Source organism: Rattus norvegicus, chromosome X (genome assembly GCF_021556685.1).
Source record: "Rattus norvegicus strain SHRSP/BbbUtx chromosome X, alternate assembly SHRSP_T2T, whole genome shotgun sequence".
NCBI classification, from domain to species: Eukaryota; Metazoa; Chordata; class Mammalia; order Rodentia; family Muridae; genus Rattus; species Rattus norvegicus.
The window spans coordinates 10,958,379-10,979,662 of NC_141554.1; the positions used below are offsets into that span (position 1 = coordinate 10,958,379).

At 39.7% G+C, this 21,284-nt stretch overlaps 1 long non-coding RNA gene across 1 annotated transcript; it reads left to right on the plus strand.

The window, feature by feature from the left end:
* The first annotated feature begins 12,387 nt into the window (after positions 1 to 12,387).
* On the plus strand, positions 12,388 to 16,876 carry LOC147998136 (uncharacterized). Its single transcript, XR_015646888.1, has 4 exons — positions 12,388 to 12,681; positions 13,133 to 13,175; positions 14,689 to 14,798; positions 16,074 to 16,876. It is a non-coding gene; the product is annotated as an uncharacterized LOC147998136 (long non-coding RNA).
* Positions 16,877 to 21,284: the final 4,408 nt, after the last annotated feature.

Genomic DNA, 21,284 nt, shown 5'->3' on the forward strand with positions numbered 1-21,284 from the left:
CCTACAAAAACCCATTCTTGGTGAAATATTCATAATTACCTGTGGCCATTTTGGGCCATATGGATCTGGGTCGTCCTTCTATGCCCCCATCCTGCTGCTTCTCCTCTTTCTCCTCTCTTGTGCCTTACTAAAACTCTGTCCCCACCTTTCTTTTTCACTGCCCAACCACAGGTCTTTCCTTATCTTGTTCCTGTCTTCACCTGCATAAAGACACAAATCTAGAGTCTACAATTTTTTTCTTCAGTGTCATAAAGCTTTTATTGTTTAAGTTTTTCTTTGCCATGGTTAGTGTCTTAGGGTTTTACTGCCATTAACAGACACATGACCAAGGCAAGTCTTAAAAAAGACAGCATTTAATTGGGGCTGGCTTACAAATTTAGAGGTTCAGTCCAGTATCATCAAGTCAGGAACATGGAAGCATCTAGGCAGGCATGGTTTAGGTGGAGCTAAAAGTTCTACATCTTCACCTGAAAGCTAGTAGTGGAAGACTGGTTTCTAGGCAGCTATGAGTAGGGTCTTAAAGCCCACACCCACAAAGACACACTTACTCCAACAAGGCCACTCCTCCAAATAGTGCCACTGCCTGAGCTAAGCATATACAAACTATCAAACCATCAAAGTTAGGTTATTCCAATATATTTTTTGAGGTTATTGTGAAAAATGTTTTCTTGATTTTTTTTCCTACACAAGTGTTTCTCTTTGTAGTTCTGGCTATCCTGGAACTTACTCTATAGACAAGGCTGACCTTAAATTCAGAAATCTGCCTTACTACACCTCCCACATGCTGGAAGTAAAGCCATGTGCCACTATGCCTAGCTGTTTTCTTGGTTTCTTTATAGGTATATTTGTTGTTACCACTTTTTTATTAATTTTTTATTAGATATATTTCTTTACTTACATTTCAAATGTTATTCCTCTTCCCAGTTTCCTGTCCATAAGCCCCCATTCCCTCCCCTCCCCATCCCCATCCGGGTATTCCCTCTATACATCACCCTTATTGCCTCCCATATTCCTCTACACTGGGGGTCCAACCTTGGCAGGACCAAGGGCTTCCCCTTCCACTGGTGGCCCAACAAGGCTATTTTCTGCTACATATACAGTTGGAGCCCTGGGTCAGTCCATGTTTAGTCTTTTGGTAGTGGGTTAGTCCCTGGAAGGTCTGGTTGGTAGGCATTCTTGGTTTTATGGGGCTGCAAGCTCCTTCAACTCGTTCAATTCTTCCTCTAATTCCCCCCAAGAAGGTCCTGTTCTCAGTTAAGTGGTTTGCTGCTAGCATTGACCTCTGTATTGGACATGTTCTAGATGTGTCTCTCAGGAGAGATCTATATCCCATCCCTTTCTGCATGCATTTTTTGGCTTCATCAATCTTATCTAGTTTCAGTGGGTGAAATATATGGGCCACATGTGGGACAGGCTCTGAATGGCCATTCCTTGAGTCTCTGCTCTAAACTTTGCTTCCATATCCCCTACTATGGATATTTTTTTCTCCTTTTAAGAAGGAGTGGAAGCATCCACATTTTGGTCATCCTTCTTCTTGACCTTCCTGTGGTCTGTGGATTGCATCTTGAGTAATTTGAGCTTTTTGGCTAATATCCACTTATCAATGAGTGCATAGCAAGTGTGTTTTTCTGTGATTGAGTTGCATCACTCAGGATGATATTTTCTAGTTCATTCCATTTGCCTATGAATTTCATGAAGTTATTGTTTTTAATACCTGAGTAGTACTCAATTGTGTAGATGTACCACATTTTTTAATCCATTCCTCTGTTGAAGGGCATCTGGGTTCTTTCCAGCTTCTAACTAGTATAAATAAGGCTGCTATGAACATAGTGGAGCATGTGTCTTTGTTGTATGTTGGAGCATCTTTTGGGTATATGCCCAAGAGAGGTATAGCTGGGTCCTCAAGTAGTAAAATGTCCAATTTTCTGAGGAATTTCCAGACTGATTTCCAGAATAGTCGTACCAGTCTGCAATGCCACCAACAATGGAGGAGTCTTCCTCTTTCTCCACATCCTTGCCAGCATTTGCTATCACCTGAGTTTTTATCGTAGCCATTCTGACTGGTTGTGAGGTGGAATGTCAGGGTTGTTTTGATTTGCATTTCCCTGATGACTAAGGACGTTGAACATTTCTTTAGATGCTTTTTGGCCATTCAATAACCCTCAGCTTAGCATGTTTTGTTTAGCTCTGTACCCCATTTTTAATAGGGTTGTTTGACTCTCTGAAGTCTAAATTCTTGAGTTCTTTATATATTTTGGATATTAACCCTCTATCAGATGTAGGATTGGTAAAGATCTTTTCCCAATCCGTTGGTTGCTGTTTTGTCCTAATGATAGTGTCCTTTATCTTACAGTAGCTTTGCAGTTTTATGAGGTCCCATTTGTTGATTCTTTTTTTTTTTTTATTAACTTGAGTATTGCTTATATACATTTCGAGTGTTATTCCCTTTCCCGATTTCCGGGCAAACATCCCCCTCCCCTTCTTTATGGGTGTTCCCCTCCCCATCCTCCCCCCCTTGTCGCCTCCCCCCCAACAATCTAGTTCACTGGGGGTTCAGTCTTAGCAGGACCCAGGGCTTCCCCGTCCACTGGTTCTCTTACTAGGATATTCATTGCTACCCATGAGGTCAGAGTCCAGGGTCAGTCCATGTATAGTCTTTAGGTAGTAGCTTAGTCCCTGGAAGCTTGGCATTTTTGTACATTTGGGGTCTCGAGCCCCTTCAAGCACTTCCAGTTCTTTCTCTGATTCCTTCAACAGGGGTCCTATTCTCAGTTCAGTGGTTTGCTGCTGGCATTCACCTCTGTATTTGCTGTATTCTGGCTGTGTCTCTCAGGAGCGATCTTCATCCGGCTCCTGTCAGCCTGCACTTCTTTGCTACATCCATCTTGTCTAATTGGGTGGCTGTATATGTATGGGCCACATGTGGGGCAGGCTCTGAATGGGTGTTCCTTCAGTCTCTGTTTTAATCTTTCCCTCTCTCTTCCCTGCCAAGGGTATTCTTGTTCCCCTTTTAAAGAAGGAGTGAAGCATTCACAATTTGATCATCCGTCTTGAGTTTCATTTGTTCTAGGCACCTAGGGTAATTCAAGCATTTGGGCTAATAGCCACTTATCAATGAGTGCATACCATGTATGTCTTTCTGTGATTGGGTTAGCTCACTCAGGATGATGTTTTCCAGTTCCAACCATTTGCCTACGAATTTCATAAAGTCGTTGTTTTTGATAGCTGAGTAATATTCCATTGTGTAGATGTACCACATTTTCTGTATCCATTCCTCTGTTGAAGGGCATCTGGGTTCTTTCCAGCTTCTGGCTATTATAAATAAGGCTGCGATGAACATAGTGGAGCACGTGTCTTTTTTATATGTTGGGGCATCTTTTGGGTATATGCCCAAGAGAGGTATAGCTGGATCCTCAGGCAGTTCAATGTCCAATTTTCTGAGGATCCTCCAGACTGATTTCCAGAATGGTTGTACCAGTTTGCAATCCCACCAACAATGGAGGAGTGTTCCTCTTTCTCCGCATCCTCGCCAGCATCTGTTGTCCCCTGAGTTTTTGATCTTAGCCATTCTCACTGGTGTGAGGTGAAGTCTCAGGGTTGTTTTGATTTGCATTTCCCTTATGACTAAAGATGTTGAACATTTCTTTAGGTGTTTCGCAGCCATTCGGCATTCCTCAGCTGTGAATTCTTTGTTTAGCTCTGAACCCCATTTTTTAATAGGGTTATTTGTTTCCCTGCGGTCTAACTTCTTGAGTTCTTTGTATATTTTGGATATAAGGCCTCTATCTGTTGTAGGATTGGTAAAGATCTTTTCCCAATCTGTTGGTTGCCGTTTTGTCCTAACCACAGTGTCCTTTGCCTTACAGAAGCTTTGCAGTTTTATGAGATCCCATTTGTCGATTCTTGATCTTAGAGCGTAAGCCGTTGGTGTTTTGTCTAGGAAATTTTTTCCAGTGCCCATGTGTTCCAGATGCTTCCCTAGTTTTTCTTCTATTAGTTTGATTGTTAATTTGGACACACTGTCTCTGTCCTCTCTTTAGTCTGGCTAAGGGTTTATCTATCTTGTTAATTTTCTCAAAGACCGAACTTTTTATTCTGTTGATTCTTTGTATGGTCCTTTTTGTTTCTACTTGGTTGATTTCACCTCTGAGTTTGAGTATTTCCGGCCTTCTGCTCCTCCTGGGTGTATTTGCTTGTTTTTGTTCTAGAGATTTTAGGTGTAATGTCAAGCTGCTAGTATATGCTCTCTCCTGTTTCTTTCTGAAGCGCTCATTGGCTATGAGTTTTCCTCTTAGCACTGCCTTCATTGTGTCCCATAAGTTTGGGTATGTTTTATCTTCATTTTCATTAAATTCTAAGGTGTCTTCAATTGTTTTCTTTATTTAAGGTTATCATTGAGTAGAGCATTGTTCAACCTCCATGTATATGTGGGCATTCTTCCCTTATTATTGTTGAAGACCAGGTTTAGCCTGTGGTGGTCTCATAGGACGCATGGGATTATTTCTATCTTTCTATATCTATCGAGGCCTATTTTATGAATAATTATATGGTCAGTTTTGGAGAAAGTACCATGAGGTTGTGAGAAAAAGGTATATCCTTTTGTTTTAGGATAGAATGTTCTATACATATCTGTTAAATCCATTTGGTTCATGACTTCCCTTAGTCTGTCCTGGTCTATGTTTAATTTCTGTTTCCATGATCTGTCCGTTGATGAGAGTGGAGTGTTGAAATCTCCTAATATTATTGTGTGAGGTGCAATGTGTGTTTTGAGCTTTAGTAAGGGTTCTTTAATGTATGTAGGTGCCCTTGTATTTGGGGCATAGGTATTTGTGATTGAGAGTTCATCTTGGTGGATTTTTTCTTTGATGAATATGAAGTGTCCTTCCTTATCTTTTTTGATGAATTTTAGTTGAAATCGATTTTATTCCATATTAGAATGGCTACTCCTGCTTGCTTCTTCAGACCATTTGATTGGAAAGTTGTTTTCCAGCCTTTTCCTCTGAGGTAGTGTCTTTCTTTGTCTCTGAGGTGTGTTTTTGCAGGCAGCAAAGTGCTGGGTCCTCATTGCATATCCATTGTGTTAATCTATGTCTTTTAAGTGGGGATTTGAGTTCACTGATATTGAGACATAGTAAGGTATAGTGATTATTGCTTCCTGATATATTCATATTTGGATGTGAGATTATGTTTGTGTGCTTTTCTTCTCTTTGTTTTGTTGCCAAGACGATTAGTTTCTTGCTTTTTCTATGGTGTAGCTTGCCTCCTTATGCTCGGTTTACTGTTTAGTATCCTTTTCAGGGCTGGATTTATAGAAAGATATTGTGTAAATTTGGTTTTTTTATGGAATATCTTGATTTCTCCATCTATGTTCATTTAGAGTTTTGCTGGATACAGTAACCTGGGCTGGCATTTGTGTTCTCTTAGGTTCTGTATGATACCTGTCCAGGATCTTCTGGCTTTCATAGTCTCTGGTGAGAAATCTCTTGTGATTCTTATAGGTCTGCCTGTATATGTCCCCTGACCTTTTTCCCTTACTGCTTTTAATATTCTTTCTTTGTTTTGTGCATTTGGTGTTTTGACTATTATGTGATGGGAGGATTTTCTTTTCTCGTCTGATATATTTGGAGTTCTGTATGCTTCTTGTATGTTTATGGGCATTTCTTTCTTTAGGTTAGAGAAGTTTTCTTCTATAATTTTGTTTAAAGTTTTCCTCTATAATTTTGTTTAAGGTATTTACTGTTCCTTTCAGCTTGGATTCTTCACTGTCTTTTATACATATTATCCTTAGGTTTGATCTTCTCATTTGGACCAGTTGCTTTTTCCATTTTTTATTTTCTTTCACAGTTGTGTCGATGATTTTTATGGAACCTTCTGCTCCTGAGATTCTCTCTTCTATCTCTTGTATTCTGTTGTTGATGCTTGTATCTACGGCTCCTTGTCTCTTCCTTTGGTTTTCTATAACCAGGGTTGTCTCCCTTTGTGCTTTCTTTATTGCTTCTATTTCCTTTCTTAATTCCTTCACCTGTTTGTGTTTTCCTGGAATTCTTTCTGGGATTTTTGTGATTCCTCTCTGTAGGCTTGTACTTAATTTTTCAGGTTTTCCTGCATTTCTCTAAGGGAGTTCCTTATGTCTTTCTTGAAGTCCTCCATCATCATGATCAAATGTGATTTTAAATCTAGATCTTGCTTTTCTGGTGTGTTTGATTATTCAGTGTTTGCTTTGGTGGGAGAATTGGGCTCTGATGATGCCATGGAGTCTTAGTTTCTGTTGCTTGGGTTCCTGTGCTTGCCTCTTGCCATCAGATTGTCTTTGGTGCTACCTTGTTCTGCTATTTCTGACAGTTTCTAGACCATCCTATAGACCTGTGTGTCACAAGTGCTGTAGACCTCTTTTCCTGTTTTCTTTCAGCCAGTTATGGGAACAGAGTGTTCTGCTTTCAGGCGTGTAGTCTTTCTTGTCTACTGGTCTTCAGTTGATCCTGTGGACGTGTGTCCTAAGTCCACCAGGCAGGTCGTTTGGAGCAGAAAAGTTGGTTTTACCTGTGGTTCTGCGGCTGAAGTTGTTCTTGGGGAGCTGCTCTTGAGCTCTCCATGAGGGCGCAACCAGGAGGGCCTGGGCCACCTTTTCCCAGGGCCCCTTTGCACCGGGGTCCCAGATGGCATTAGGTGTTTTCCTCTGGAGTCAGAAATGTGGGCAGAGTGTAGTCTCTTCTTGATTCCCAGGTGTGTCTGCCCCTCTGAAGGTTTAGCTCTCCCTCCCATGGGATTTAGGTTCAGGGAGCTTTTGACAGGGTCCCTTCAGGTCTGGGCGGTGTCTGGACCGCAGAGGACCTGTGGCTTGAGTGCACCTATCTTCCGGTTCCCCGAAGCCCTATCCAGTCTGTGTTTTTATGTGGTGTATAAAGGAACAGTACTTTCTCTCAAATCAGTTATATTAGGTTAAATAATTTTAACTTTTGAGGGTTTGCAGTATCTAAAGAAGGAAAAATTTTAATCAGTTGTAAACCATAAGCTATACATTGGCTATCAGTATACAAATTGAATGCTTGATTTTAACATTTTAGAACAGCATGTAATTCAATAATCTGTGCTGAATAAGGGGAAAACTCTTATTTAGAGATAAACATGTGATCTAATGATATATGAAGGCTTCTCATTAGATGAGCCATGTATAAATATAGTAAGCATATTTTCTATGGGCTACGTCCTTAAATTATAGGAAATAAAAAGACATATATAGAGGAAATTCTCAATTTTGCCTGTAAAGTTTGCATATGCAATAGGCCAAGTATCAGTATTCTGCAATACCAATTTACTTGCTTGTTCGGAATAAGGTATAACTATTTCATCAGGTTCTAAGACATTCTTTTAAAATATTTTTATGATTCTATATTATAATTCTGTATTAACACTATGATAGCTTCATGATACAGTGTTTAAACTTTACTTGGAGATGAAGCAAAATAAATACACATTAATGGTCCCTTTTGCCAAAGGACTGCTGTGTGTACAAACAAACAACAATTGATTACATTATCTATTGTTGACTAATAGGTTCTTCTACTTTCTGTTCAGGTATATTTCCTTCATCAGTTCATTGCCGAGGTGAATTAGTATTTGCATCCCTCTAGAGAATATCAAAGAGAGACTTAAGTTCTCCTGTGCTAAGCTTAATGTGAGGTTTGGAGAAACAGTTTTGAAAATAATTTAATGTAAGTTATCTTTTCTTATTTGAAATTTCTGTGCCACGATTTGTTTAGGCTATAACGGATGTCCCAAATATTGAAAAGGACATTGTCTTTGAATCTTTTCTGGAGCAACAACTACTCCAAAAATTTAAAGCTTGTTGTAAGAGCAAAGGCTTGTAGTAAAACTCCTTCAGAGGAATCAGCTAATAAAATATCTATGTAATGAATGACATACACTAAAAGATTCAAAGTCCTAGCTTCTTGTATTGAAGCAGTGAGAAATTTACATATTGTGGGGCTATTAGCTATTCCTTTGTAAAACTTTCCAATGATATTACTTTATGGGCTTTTCAAAATTAAAAGGAAGCAATCTCACTAAACATAAACCTTTTTACAATCACCAGGATGTAAGGAAACAGTATAAAAACAATCTTCAAAATCCATAATTACTCTATATGTATTTCCTGAAATGGCAGTTGGACTAAGCAAACAGACTGTAATGTACTAACAAGTTCCATAGCCTCATCAACCATTCATAAATCCTGTAACGATCTCTACCTGTTTGATTTTTTTTCTTAGTTACAAATATGTGTGAGTTAAAATCCTAAGCCTATGACTGAACTGTAAACAGCAGTCGATGGAACACTGACAATTTAACCACAATCTTAAGTTTCCTTTGCAACACCAGAGCACAACCACAACTTTGGAAAGCAAAACTCAACCTCCAGCAAACAATCCAGTCTCCAAAATCCAGTCTTTCCAAAACCCCAAGTCCATCCCTCATGTTATAAAGTTTGACTGCCAATTTCTGCACACAAATATGCGATGGTGCAGCCTCCAATACCTCAAAGACATATTTCCCTAAATCCTATCTTTTGTAAGTCTAGTTTCTAGGATAAGAATTACACAAAATATTACCCAAGTTAGAGGTATCTTTAGAGACCCACTTCCCTGGGTTGGCTCATGCTACACATTGTCTAGAATGACTCTATCTAAGTTATCAGTTTTAAGTCAACTTTCTGTTACCAATGTCATACATTTTTAAATATATTCAATAACTTAAAAGTCAATAATCTATAACCAAGACATGTAGAACATATCTATACTTTTAAAACCAGTCAAAAACAAAAATGAAAGGCTGTACATATCTTTTATATTTAGACCAAACACAATTCTTACTTTTTCTAGCTGTAATTTTAAGAGAGGAGTACCTTGTGATCTGTTTAATCCAATAAATAAAATCACTGAGGTTTTTCTAAAAGAAACAACCAACAGATCCATTATCATAGAAGCTGAGAAGATTCTGGTCCCTTTAAAATCGACTTGTGTAAACACTCAGCCCCTGGGAGTGCTTCTCCAGCTGACTAAGACTTCTAACTACAGTTTCAGGGCTCCAAAGGCCAATTGAGACTGCTATTTATTTATTTATCTATTTATTTATTTATTTTTGAAACAAGTTAAAATTAAATCAAGGGGTGAACAACCAGTATTTAAAGTTTTAACCATTTTTTTCTTTTGAACATGAAACACAGAACAACATTCAAGCAACAAAACAAAAACACACACATAAACTGACATGGATAGCTTGGTGAACCAAGGACAGACAAATAGACATAGAGGGAGAGAACTAGATAGGGTCCCACCAAAGGGACCCAGATATCCTACTTAAGGGACCCAGAACCAGAAATAAGCATTTCTCCAATAGAAGCCAGAAAGGAGGCAGGACATCTCCCATCCTCCTTCTGTCCCTAAGAGAGCTCCAAAAAAGCTTATGTTCATTTTCCTTCTCTTTCACCAAAGCATCCCCAGAGAGTTGGGAGGACTGGTTTTCTCAAATCCATCCTCTCTCATGTCTAGGGTGTAAACTGCCTCTAGTCAGGGTCAAAAGACTAAAAGCATCTATAAGAATTGACTTTGTTCTCTAGATTTTAGCATAACTCTAAAAGAACACATACACAAAAACACTTTACCATTACCTTGTCCTTTTTTTACAAAGTTTATTCACCACTGGCCCAAATATTTTTTACTTTCTTTCGTACTTTCTATTTTTACGGTGTCCTTCACTGTATCCTGCTTACTGGGGCTTCAATGTTGTGATGCCATTACCCAATATGTTCTTTTCACTTTGCCAGATGGCTTCCTGGAATGATCCCATCTGGGGCTCCTCAATTTCCCAATTTCAGTGGGACCTCCACTTCACAGAACCTGTGCTGCCAAGGTACAGAGAAGTGGGAGTAGGCCTGGGGAGTTTAACAAAAGATGGAGACTCTGATCATTTGTGCTTCTAGAATGCCAAAGCTTTATTGAGGTTCACAGTCCATATACCCCAAATCCTCCAGGTGGAAAGCCCAGGAAGCACAGTACAAAAACAAGTTTACATGGAAAAACAAGTTTACATTCTCAGCAAGAAAACAGGAACTGAAAACAGGAACTGACTCCACTGTGTTACCACCCACCTGCCAAAGAGCAAGGCCAGGATGTTCTTTTCTTAATAACAAAAGCTTCCACATGCATCAGCAAGGCTCAGCAGTGGGCAAACTCTGAGGGAGCGGAGGAGGGTCCAACAGGTGGGTCTCTGTGAGTTCAAGGCCAGCCTGGTCTACGTAAAGAGTTCTAGGTAAAGAGGGCTACATAGTAAGGCCTTGTTTAAAAGAACCCCCTGACCCCCCCCCCCAAAAAAAAATAATCAGAAACCATGTACTTAAAACATTTTTTTTTTGTACTGAAAATCACCTTCTTGAAACTGTGGATACAGTTCCGTGGCAGAGTGCTTGCCTAATATATATGAGGTTTTGGTTTCTATCTAGAGAACCATAAGTTCAGGGAGGGCATTCCCTTCCTTTCATGAACTATTCATATATTCTGAATCCCTAACAAGTACAAGGCACTGAATTTTACATTGTGAGAGATAAAAAGAAGACTATCTCTTAAAATCCCATCCATTAAAATTATTTACAATGTAAATACCACTAAAAACAGAACTGTATCTTGCTGTGTTGAAATTTATGGGTGAGTTGACAGTACTATTTAAAAAAAACAAATCAGAAAGCAAAAACTTCCCCTAGCTCATTTTGTCTGCGATCAGAAAATAATAAATTGAAAGACACGTAAATATTGGATACTTGTTTCTCACAGTAATTGAGCCTGGCATGTCTAAGATCAAGGTGATAAAAGATTTGATTGATGAAATCCATTTTCTGGTTCATAGGTGACCATTTTTGTTCTGGGGCCTCACTTAGAGAAAGTGACAAAACTCACTGATCTCATTCATGATGTTTGATCTCATTATCTAACCATCCACCAAAAACTTTACCACTTTATTACCTTGTGGGGTTCCAACATGTGAAGTTTTATGGGGCATAAACATTCATTTCAGAGAAAATTTCTATAATGAATAGTATAAATACATTGTTTTGAGATTATAAAATTTAGATAGGAACTATAAACATATATCAGTATTTTATTCTGATTTTTAAAGTTATAACATTTTAATTAATTAAAAAAAATTAATATAATTTAATAATTCTTTGACAATCTCATATATGTACACAATGTATTTTCATCATATTCACCTCTACACCACTCCATAACTCTCACAGAATCTATTTTTCATACCCCTACAACTCTTTAAAAGTCCCGCTACTTCCAATTTGTGCAACCTTTATTTTCATGGGTGTGGGGCTATCCATTGAACTATGGTTAATCTACCAGGGGGTCACACCTTTCAAGAAAACTGACTCACCCTCCACAGAAGCTATCAACTGTCAATAGCTTCTCAGTTAGGGGTAGGGATTGGTGAGCTCCTCCTCCTTATATACTGGAATGTCCACTAACCTGAGTATGTGTAGATCTTGTTCAGGCAACTACAGCTAGTATACATTCATGAACACAATAGCCCTGCCTTGTCCAGAAAACCATTTTGTTTAAGTACTCAATGATCTCTGGTTCTTACAACTATTCTGCTCCCCTCTTATCAATGGTCCCTGAGCCTTTGGAGGAGAGGGTGCCATGTAGATTTATGGTTAAGAAAAAAAAAATTGATTTCTTATTTGGGTAATATTTTATTTATGTATATCATCAAGTAGATTGCTTTAACATTACACACTAGATTTGTTTACAAAATGATTGTAATTTTAATCAAAATTCTAATGAAAATATATGTAAATAATTAAAATACCTAAGACCAATCTGGCAGTCTCCTCTGTGCCCCTAAAAATAATAACCATCAGATTCAATAATTCCTCATCTGGGTAGATACACAAAAATGTAGAAAGCAAAGATTCAAGTAGATACTTACATTCCAATGACCATAGCAGCATTAATTAATAAGTTAATGTTGGGAGCGATGCCCTTGAAGCCCTCCATTGTTGATGTTATTATTATGGTTAGAATTAAGTATGACTGGGTTCATGGAAAATCCCCAGCCAGCTGCAGAAGACTAATACAAATCTGGTGGTCAAAATAATAATCATATGATAAAGATACCCAATGTGATGACCTGTAAACTTTCTGAAAAACCAACATCCTGCTGACTAATAGATATGACAAACCTGTGACTTTTCTGACAACCTGTCAACATCAGCCTACTCCCTGACCACACGAATATTGTGTCCTTGGCCTGCATAAGTGTTTCTTATTTCCACCCTCCCTCTGTTACCCATGTTATGGTATAAATTCAGCCTTGGGGAAAAATAAAATTGTCGCCTTGATTAGACTCTTGTCTTGGCATCCTTCTTCATGTCCCTTGTCCCCCATTCTCTTCCAGGTACCCCCAGACCCCTTCATTTACAAATGGCACCTAGTGTGTGGCTGTTTGGCGGTCTCCTGGAGGAGAACGTCATCCCCTGTGAATAGGCAGGCCTGTCTTCCTTGTTTGTCAGAGCCTTTGCTCCCCCTGGAGCTTTTGCTTCCCCGCTTCTGGCAACCATGGATTGCCCAACCTTGGTTCAGAGGCTTGGTGTGTGTTTCTCCCCCGATGATGCAGATCTCAGTGGTGAGTGATGGGACAAGCATTCTACAGTCACCTTTTGTGACAGGACTCAGGGAGTCACTCAGGACTCGAAGAATAGGGTTAAAAAAAAGAAAAAAGAAAAATAAGAAAAGAAAAAAGATTTAAATAAATTCTTAGATTTTGTAGGAAATATTTGTCCATAGTTCCCCCAGGAGGGAACAATTGATACAAAAAATAATGCAGAGTTAGTGACTGTTTAATGGATCGGCTAACCTTGTTGCTGAAATCTGCCCTCAGTAATGAATAAAAATTGTGTGCTTTTTGGGTTTGAGGTTGCCTCTCCCTGCATGGATGAGCAACCCCACGTACGTGGATTAAAGACCTTATACACTCATGCTATTGCAGAGGTTACTTTGTCAATCTGTGCTCTGTGGGTGGTACTCCTGAGGTAAGGCCACTATGGGGTCTTACAACATTTTGGTGTACCTGCCAGGAACTGCACTCCCCACAGACCACAATTGGTGAGGAGATTGGAGGTAAGCTCGAGCAAATCTGTGTTTTGTGTTCTGTGTTACTTTCTGTTTTGTCTCTGTGTCATGTCTTGTCTTTGTTTAATGTTGTCTTGTGCTGTCCTTGTCTGCTGTCTGAAGCATTCGAGTCCCCCCTCCCCCAAGGGGAGTTAGAGTCCCCTTGGTTGTTGCTGTGGGTCCTGTGAGAGGCTTAAGGCTGTGACAGGCAGACATGCTAGTTGTCACAGGCCACAGGCCCTAAAGAATGCTCTAGGAGGAGAAAGGAATCTAAAGGACACTCTGGAATCCTGTTGGGAGGTGGAATTAGATGGTCTGCCTCATCCCAGAAGCAGCTAAGGTTAAGCTGCAGTTTGGGCAAGGTACTGAAGGTACCAAGCATCTGTAGAAATTGGTTATAGGATGCTTTGTCTTGGTCTTGTTTGTCTAGTTTGTTTTCTGTGGTATTGTTGAGTGTCTTTTTGGCTTTTGTTTCATTTTTGAATTTGGACTGACAACTGTGTTTGAAATCATGGAACTGTTTGCGTTGTTTGTCAAGGAGTTTTACTTTGTTCTCTTGGTGCTTAACTTTGAAATAATTTGCTTGAGAGAAATTGTTTTCTGCCAGGGAGTTTTGTCTTTCTCTCTTGAGCCTCCTCCCCAAGGAGAGATGCCCCTCCCTTTGCTCCCATTGTCCATTCTAACTGCTGTCAACAGTTCATAACACATGTGTATGAAGGACTCCAGGTTAGCGAGTGATCATGTCTGAAGCAGGCACTAACAAGAACCTGAAAGTTTTGCCTTGGATCCTGAAGAAAGGACCTCCCTGTTGCTTAGACATTCACAGCACAGAGTGAGGAAATGTGGGACTAAGGGTGCCAGGCGACCAGGTATGATAGCAAGCAAGCTGCAGGCTGCCTGCAGCTGAGCAGCTCAGACCAAATTGGCAGAAGAGGAGTTTCAAGGTGATGAGGCTTGTTGGCCCTGAAAAAAATTCCATTTGCTGCCTTCAGTGGCCAGACCTTCAACACTTGCTTACAGAAGGAGAGCGTTCATTAAGAGAAGTTCTTTGAGGGAGCCTGCCTTATCTGTTGGCCCTATTCCAAGAGAGGAGTTGGTCTCCAACATTAAGTAACCTTCCCTGTTAGTCATCATTGACCTAGAGAGTGCCTCTGATCCTATCCCTGCAACAGTCAGTTCCTGCCCCTATGGCCAAAATGCCCCAGGTTGGGGGGGCAGGGGAGCCCCTAAAGTAGTTTCAGAAAGAGTCTGCAGCAGACTGGGAGGAACTTTGTTTTGCCAGACAGAACAGGCTTTACTCTAGGATGATAAGAGGAGAAAGTCTTGGCACCGGCTCTTCAGCTTACTCCAACTGGAAGCTGTGGCCAAGGTCAGGATCAATGTTTTCTTTTCCATGGGCCTTTAACCCAGTGAGACAGTTTGGTAAAGGGCTGCCACTGAGGTCCTGAAAGTCCCAGGTGAACCGGTTACAATTCTTATGTCAGCCACTTGGCATCTAGATGCTTGTTAGTAACTGTTACAGGTCTTCTTTACCACCGAGGAAAGACAGAGTCCTACTAGAGGCCAGAAAGAATGTTCCAGTCATGGATGGAAGACCTTCACTCCTGACTGTTGACTTCAATACCCCTGAAGGTAGGGAGTGCTCCAGGTCTACCACCAGGCTCCAAGGGTGGGTCTCTGAGGGGCTGGAAAATGCCCCACCAATCTGGCTAAGATAAAGAAAAGATATAAAGAGAAAGTTACAAAAACTTGGATGGTTAAGATAAGTTGCTGAGAGAGTTAGTGTAAGTTGCAGAGAAAGTAAGTTTGAAGTGTGGTTCAGGGTCTGTGCACATAAGTGGATAGCATCTAGTAGCTGTAGAGGAAGATGCAGAAGATAGCATAACAGAGAGACTGAGCAAGAGAAAGAGGAAAGAAGACAAAAAGAGCACGAAGCTAGGGAAGAAAAGAGACAAAAAGAAGAGGAAGCTAGAGAGCTAAAGAGAGATAAAAGACTAGGACAGGTAGAGAGAATAAATACAATTTTAAAAGAGACCCTGGCCAAATTGACCATGGAGATTGGCACAGATTGGGTGGCACTCCTTCCCTCTTGCTCTCTTCAGAGCAAGAAATGCCCCTTCCAGATTCAGCCTTACCCACGCCCCCGAAGAGACTACAGAGTTCAGGGCAGGTGAAAAAGATAAATAGAACTCTAAAAGAGACCTTGACAAAACTGGCCTTAGAGACCGGTCCTCCTTCCTTCCTGACCCTTTTGGCCTACCTTGAGAGGCAGAGCCACCAAGCTGACACTGAAGGGAGGTACTCCTTAAGCAAAATCTAAGTCCAGAGAGACAGCCTGTAACAGACCAGCTGCCCCTCTGCTCGCCTTTCTTTTTCACAGGCACAAAGCTTACGCTCATTTTTACAATGGCTTTTTCGTCCCAAGAAAGCTTCCTCGTTTAGCTGTGTGATTAAATGCTACTTGTCACCTGATCTGGCTGTTCCACCAGCTCTCACTGGGCCACCCTCTAGCTTTCTTGCCTGGCCCCTTTCCTCTGTTCTTAAGAATTTTATCACCTAATATACTGTGTTGTTTGACATAATACCTTCCATCCTACTAATATGCATGTCCCAGATTCCAATTGTGAAGGTTCTAATTCTAAAACAAGGGGATGGCACATCCCCCTAAATATTAAATTTACCTCTGTGGGTTGAAACCAGGATTGGACACATGGATATACTTGGGATCTTAGAATGTTTCAATCAGGTGCCAATACACGGATTATATTTACCATAAAATTGTTAAAAGAACCTGGACATTCCTACTCCCCCGCTTCTGGGCACTGATCCAAAGAAGTAGCCCAGGGAGGCACTGAACATGGTGCAGGGCACACACGACTTCATCTACAGCCTGCACTCCACCAACAGGAGCTGCTTGCTCAAGGAATTGCACCGCTTCGAGTCCATTGCCGTCGCACAAGAAGAATTGGAAGCTCTGCCACCCACTCCAGGACAGCTGAGATATGTGTTCTTCTACAATGTGATACCTTTTGTAGGGTTTGGATTTCTAGATAATGCAATTGTGATTGTTTCAGGAACCCAAATAGAATTGTCTATTTGACTTATTTTGAGAATTTCAAAAATGTCAATAAACATGTTATATTTCCTTCTATGTATCAACATATTTAATTTTCAGTTATTGCTACTGTACTATACTGAGTTGGGGTTTGCTTATTTCTGACATAACATACATGGGATACTTATTAATGTCTTCAATTTTTTTCCTGATGGTTATAATTCAATGCTGAGATTTCTCCAAATTATTTAAGATGTTTAACATCAATGAAAATTGTATTTCCCTGCCTGGTGGCATCCCTTCTGTGATATTTCATGGTAAACATTTATAATCATATAAATTCATTCAATTTTTAAGCTTCCACGTCTATCCAAAATAGAACAGTGTTTTAAGTATATCTGAATATTTTAATTTTGAACTACACTGTCTTTAAGAGTCAGAGGTTAGTCAAAAAGAACAATTGTCTGGCCCTCTTTTTATGTAAGCTGTATATACTAACAAGTGTACTTCTTTCTGACTGGCTTTTTACCTTTAATTTCCCAACTTTGAGCAATCACATTGAATTCTGGTTTGTAAGAGAAAGGCAGTGCTTGGATACTTCCTGTGTCTTAGAATATGGCTAAAGGGAGATAAAAAAAAGTCAGAGAAGGCTTGGAAAAGAGAAAACAAAAAAGAGAAAAAGCTGAGAGCTGATATCAAAATTGGTTCTCCACCTCCCCTTGGTTGTCCACCCTGCTTCCTTCTCTGTTGGACCCCCTAGTGTGCCTTCTTTTGGTTATATCTTTTGGCACTTGGACATTTAATCGTGTAACCAGCTTTATTAAACAACAGGTAGATAATATAGCAGCAAAACCTATTCAGGTATATATTATCATAGGCTAGCTGTGGAGGATGCTTTGATGATAGTCAATCTCACCTACACATCTCCTCCCAGCCCAGGCAAGGACATTTTTGTCCTTCAGCCAAATGAGGCCAACATTCTTTTCTGCCTGCTGTCCTGATGTCTTTGCTGAAAAATAAACAAATTGTCACCCCTGCGTGCTGAGCTGGACAGTCAGTGATGGGTAAGAGAGTGATATGTTCACGAATAAAGGGCCTAAGACAAGAGGGCTGCCATTAGCTGCTGTCTTATCCCATGACGGACCCTGGCCACAAGATTCTCTTGGCCATGTGACAAATATTACTCCAACCTAAGAAAGACACATTACTCCAACCTAAGAAGACACGAGGGGCTCATTCGGATAGCATGGCCATTTCACCACCTTTTCATTTGACTATAAGGAAGGGGGAGATGTTGGGAGTGATGCCCTTGAAGCCCTCCATTGTTGATGTTATTATTATGGTTAGAATTAAGTATGACTGGGTTCATGGAAAATCCCAAGCCAGCTGCAGAAGACTAATACAAATCTGGTGGTCAAAATAATAATCATATGATAAAGATACCCAATGTGATGACCTGTAAACTTTCTGAAAAACCAACATCCTGTTGATTAATAGATATGACAAACCTGTGACATTTCTGACAACCTGTCAACATCAGCCTACTCCCTGACCACATGAATATTGTGTCTTTGGCCTGCATAAATGTTTCTTATTTCCCCCCTCCGTTACCCATGTTATGGTATAAATTCAGCCTTGGGGAAAAATAAAATTGTCGCCTTGATCAGACTCTTGTCTTGGCGTCCTTCTTCAAATTCCTTGTCCCCCATTATCTTCCAGGTACCCCTGAACCCTTTGCATACAGTTAATTAGCAATAAGTTAAGAGGTAAGAACAACCCAAATATCCATCAGCATGAATGTATATGGTGTATACAACAAAGGAATATCTTTGACACTTAAAAAGTAAATTCCCAGTGCACAGTACAAAATGGATAAATCTTGCTAATATTATGGTAAGTGAAACAATCCAAATACAAGAGACAGATACCACATGGTTTCATTTGTACGTGGAACTAAGAGTAGGAAAATTCATAAACAGATAAAGTAGACTAGTAGTTACTGAAGTGGAAGAATGGATAATGGTACTTATACATCTGTATGAATGTCCTTTATACTACTAAATTGTACATTGAAAATGGTTATAATACATTTTTATCACATATATTTTACCTCAATAATAAATCAGTTTATTTACTAAGACATATCCTGTTTGTGTATAACCACAACCAGTATGCCGTTGGTTATGCATACATACTTTAAAGAAACTTATCTAACAGAAAACCAAAACTTCAAATACTGAAAGCAAGCTGGGTGTGGTAGTCCATAACTATAATCCTATTATGTGGGAGGCTGAGCTAGGAGACCAAGGAGTTCAAGGCCAGCTTGGAATACGTGACATCCTGTCTCAAAAAGAAATACTAAAGTTAATACATAGGACTGAAGAGATAACTCAGCAGTTAAAAACAAGTACTTGTCTTTACATAGTGCCCAAGTTCTATTCCTAGTATTCACACTGGGTGGCTCATAATTTTCTGTAACCTCAGCTGCATGACATTCAAAATAAATCTTAAAGATGCTACTCAATATAGCCAGTAGAAAATTTTAGGAATACTTTATTAAAAATGTAAACAGGTGTATCTAGGTGTCCCTTGCCCCCTACCCTATTTTGTGACTAAGTTTCATGTAGCTTTGACTGACTTTAAACTCACTATGAAACTGAGGCTGGGATTGAACTCCTGATCTTCCTGCTAATACCTCCAAAGTACTGTAACTACAGGCATGTAATGTCATGCTAGGTTAAATGTGTTTATATTTCCAACAGTGAATATTGTGATATTAAATACAGGTTAAGAATTGCTAGTCAAAAGCCACTACCTAAAGACTATACATGGACTGACCCTGGACTCTGACCTCATAGGTAGCAATGAATATCCTAGTAAGAGCACCAGTGGAAGGGGAAGCCCTGGGTCCTGCTAAGACTGAACCCACAGTGAACTAGACTGTGGGGGGGGAGGGTGGCAATGGGGGGGAGGGTTGGGAGGGGAACACCCATAAGGAAGGGGAGGGGGGGATGTTTGCCCGGAAACCGGGAAAGGGAATAACACTCAAAATGTATATAAGAAATACTCAAGTTAATAAAAAAAAAAGAAAAAAAAAAAAAAAAATTGCTAGTCAAAATTCAGTATCTTTACTGACATATAAAAATACACAACAGATTACAATGATTTAGCATTAAACAAGTAAACTACCTCAAAGATTTTCTATATTAATAGCCTACTCATAATATTTTTGCTTTATTTTTATTTATAGGCACCCAAAACTGTCTTTTTACTATAGAAGTATTTGGGAAGAGAAAATCAAATGTAAAGGGTAAGATCTTTTTTATGTCTCTATAAAGAAATTACTATGCTTAAAAATGTGATAATATTTTCTTTAAAATTTTGGCATTATTATTATTGTACATACATGTGTGCATATGTGTGTTCATGTAGGAGCCATTCTACTGACTCTTGATTATATTTTCTAGAAGAAAATTCTATTATCAACCTAAACAATGACATAACAGCAGTTGTTTTAATAGCTTGCATGTTTTCTGTGAGCCAGTAATTGGATGAGGGTTCAGCTGGACATTTCCTGTCAGTTCTAGGATTTTCCTTGAGTTCTAGTGAATAAGAAAACATGACTGAAAAAAAATATTAAGGCTTAACTTAGTTTGATAACTGAATTTATGATAAGTGCTATGCATATGAAGTTCAAATAATTTATAACAAATTATAAAGGTAAAACTAGCTCTATTTCAAAGTAAGTTATTGTGTAAAACCAGAAAAACCTAGGAGTCAGGAGGACCTTATTTTTAGCCTAACCATAGGATGTCTAGACCACAACCCTAGGGTCAACCCTGTCAGCAATTGTGTCTCGACAGCAATCTAAAGAGGAGACTGGTCTCAGAGCTCATTTCCCAAGTATTTCCTGCTCCCCTTATTGTGTAACTGTTATCTTAAAACATTAACCAGATGCTCATATTGCTTCTGTCATATTGAATAACTGCTGCTTGCTCATAAAGCAACAAACAAACAAACAGTAAAATCATAATATTTCATATAACAGAAAATTCATATGGTTGAGCCAATTGTGGTTTTTGTGTCTTAAAAAAAATGAAACCCAGCCTGTCTTCCCTTTTGGCAGCAGCTCTCATATTGGCAAGATGAAACAGCTGTTGCAATGTTGTTATAAAATTGTTTTTTATCTTTTTTTCTTTTTTATTAGATATCTTTTATTTACGTTTTATTTTATTTTTTTAATTAACTTGATTATTTCTTATTTACATATCAAATATTGTTCTTTTTCCCAGTTTCAGGGCAAACATCCCCCTAATCGCCCCCCTCCCCTTCTTTATGGGTGTTCCTTTCCCCACCCTCCCCCCATTGCTGCCCTCCCCCCAACAATCATGTTCACTGGGGGCTCAATCTTAGCAGGACCAAGGGCTTCCCCTTCCACTGGTGATCTTACTAGGCTATTCATTGCTACCTATGAGGTCAGAGTCCAGGGTCAGTCCATGTATAGTCTTTAGGTGGTGGCTTAGTCCCTGGAAGCTCTGGTTGCTTGGCATTGTTGTTCATAAGGGGTCACGAGCCCCTTCAAGCTCTTCCAGTCCTTTTTCTGATTCCTTCAACGGGGGTCCTGTTCTCAGTTCAGTGGTTTGCTGCTGGCATTCGCCTCTGTATTTGCTGTATTCTGGCTGTGTCTCTCAGGAGAGATCTACGTCCGGCTCCTGTCAGCCTGCACTTCTTTGGTTCATCCATCTTGTCTAATTGGGTGGCTGTATATGTATGGGCCACATGTGGGGCAGGCTCTCAATGGGTGTTCCTTCTGTCTCTGTTTTAATCTTTGCCTCTCTATTCCCTGCCAAGGATATTCTTGTTCCCCCTTTTAAAGAAGGAGTGAAGCATTCACATTTTGATCATCCGTCTTGAGTTTCATTTGTTCTAGGCATCTAGGGTAATTCAAGCATTTGGGCTAATAGCCACTTATCAGTGAGTGCATACCATATGAGTTTTTCTGTGATTGGGTTACCTCACTCAGGATGATATTTTCCAGTTCCAACCATTTGTCTATGAATTTC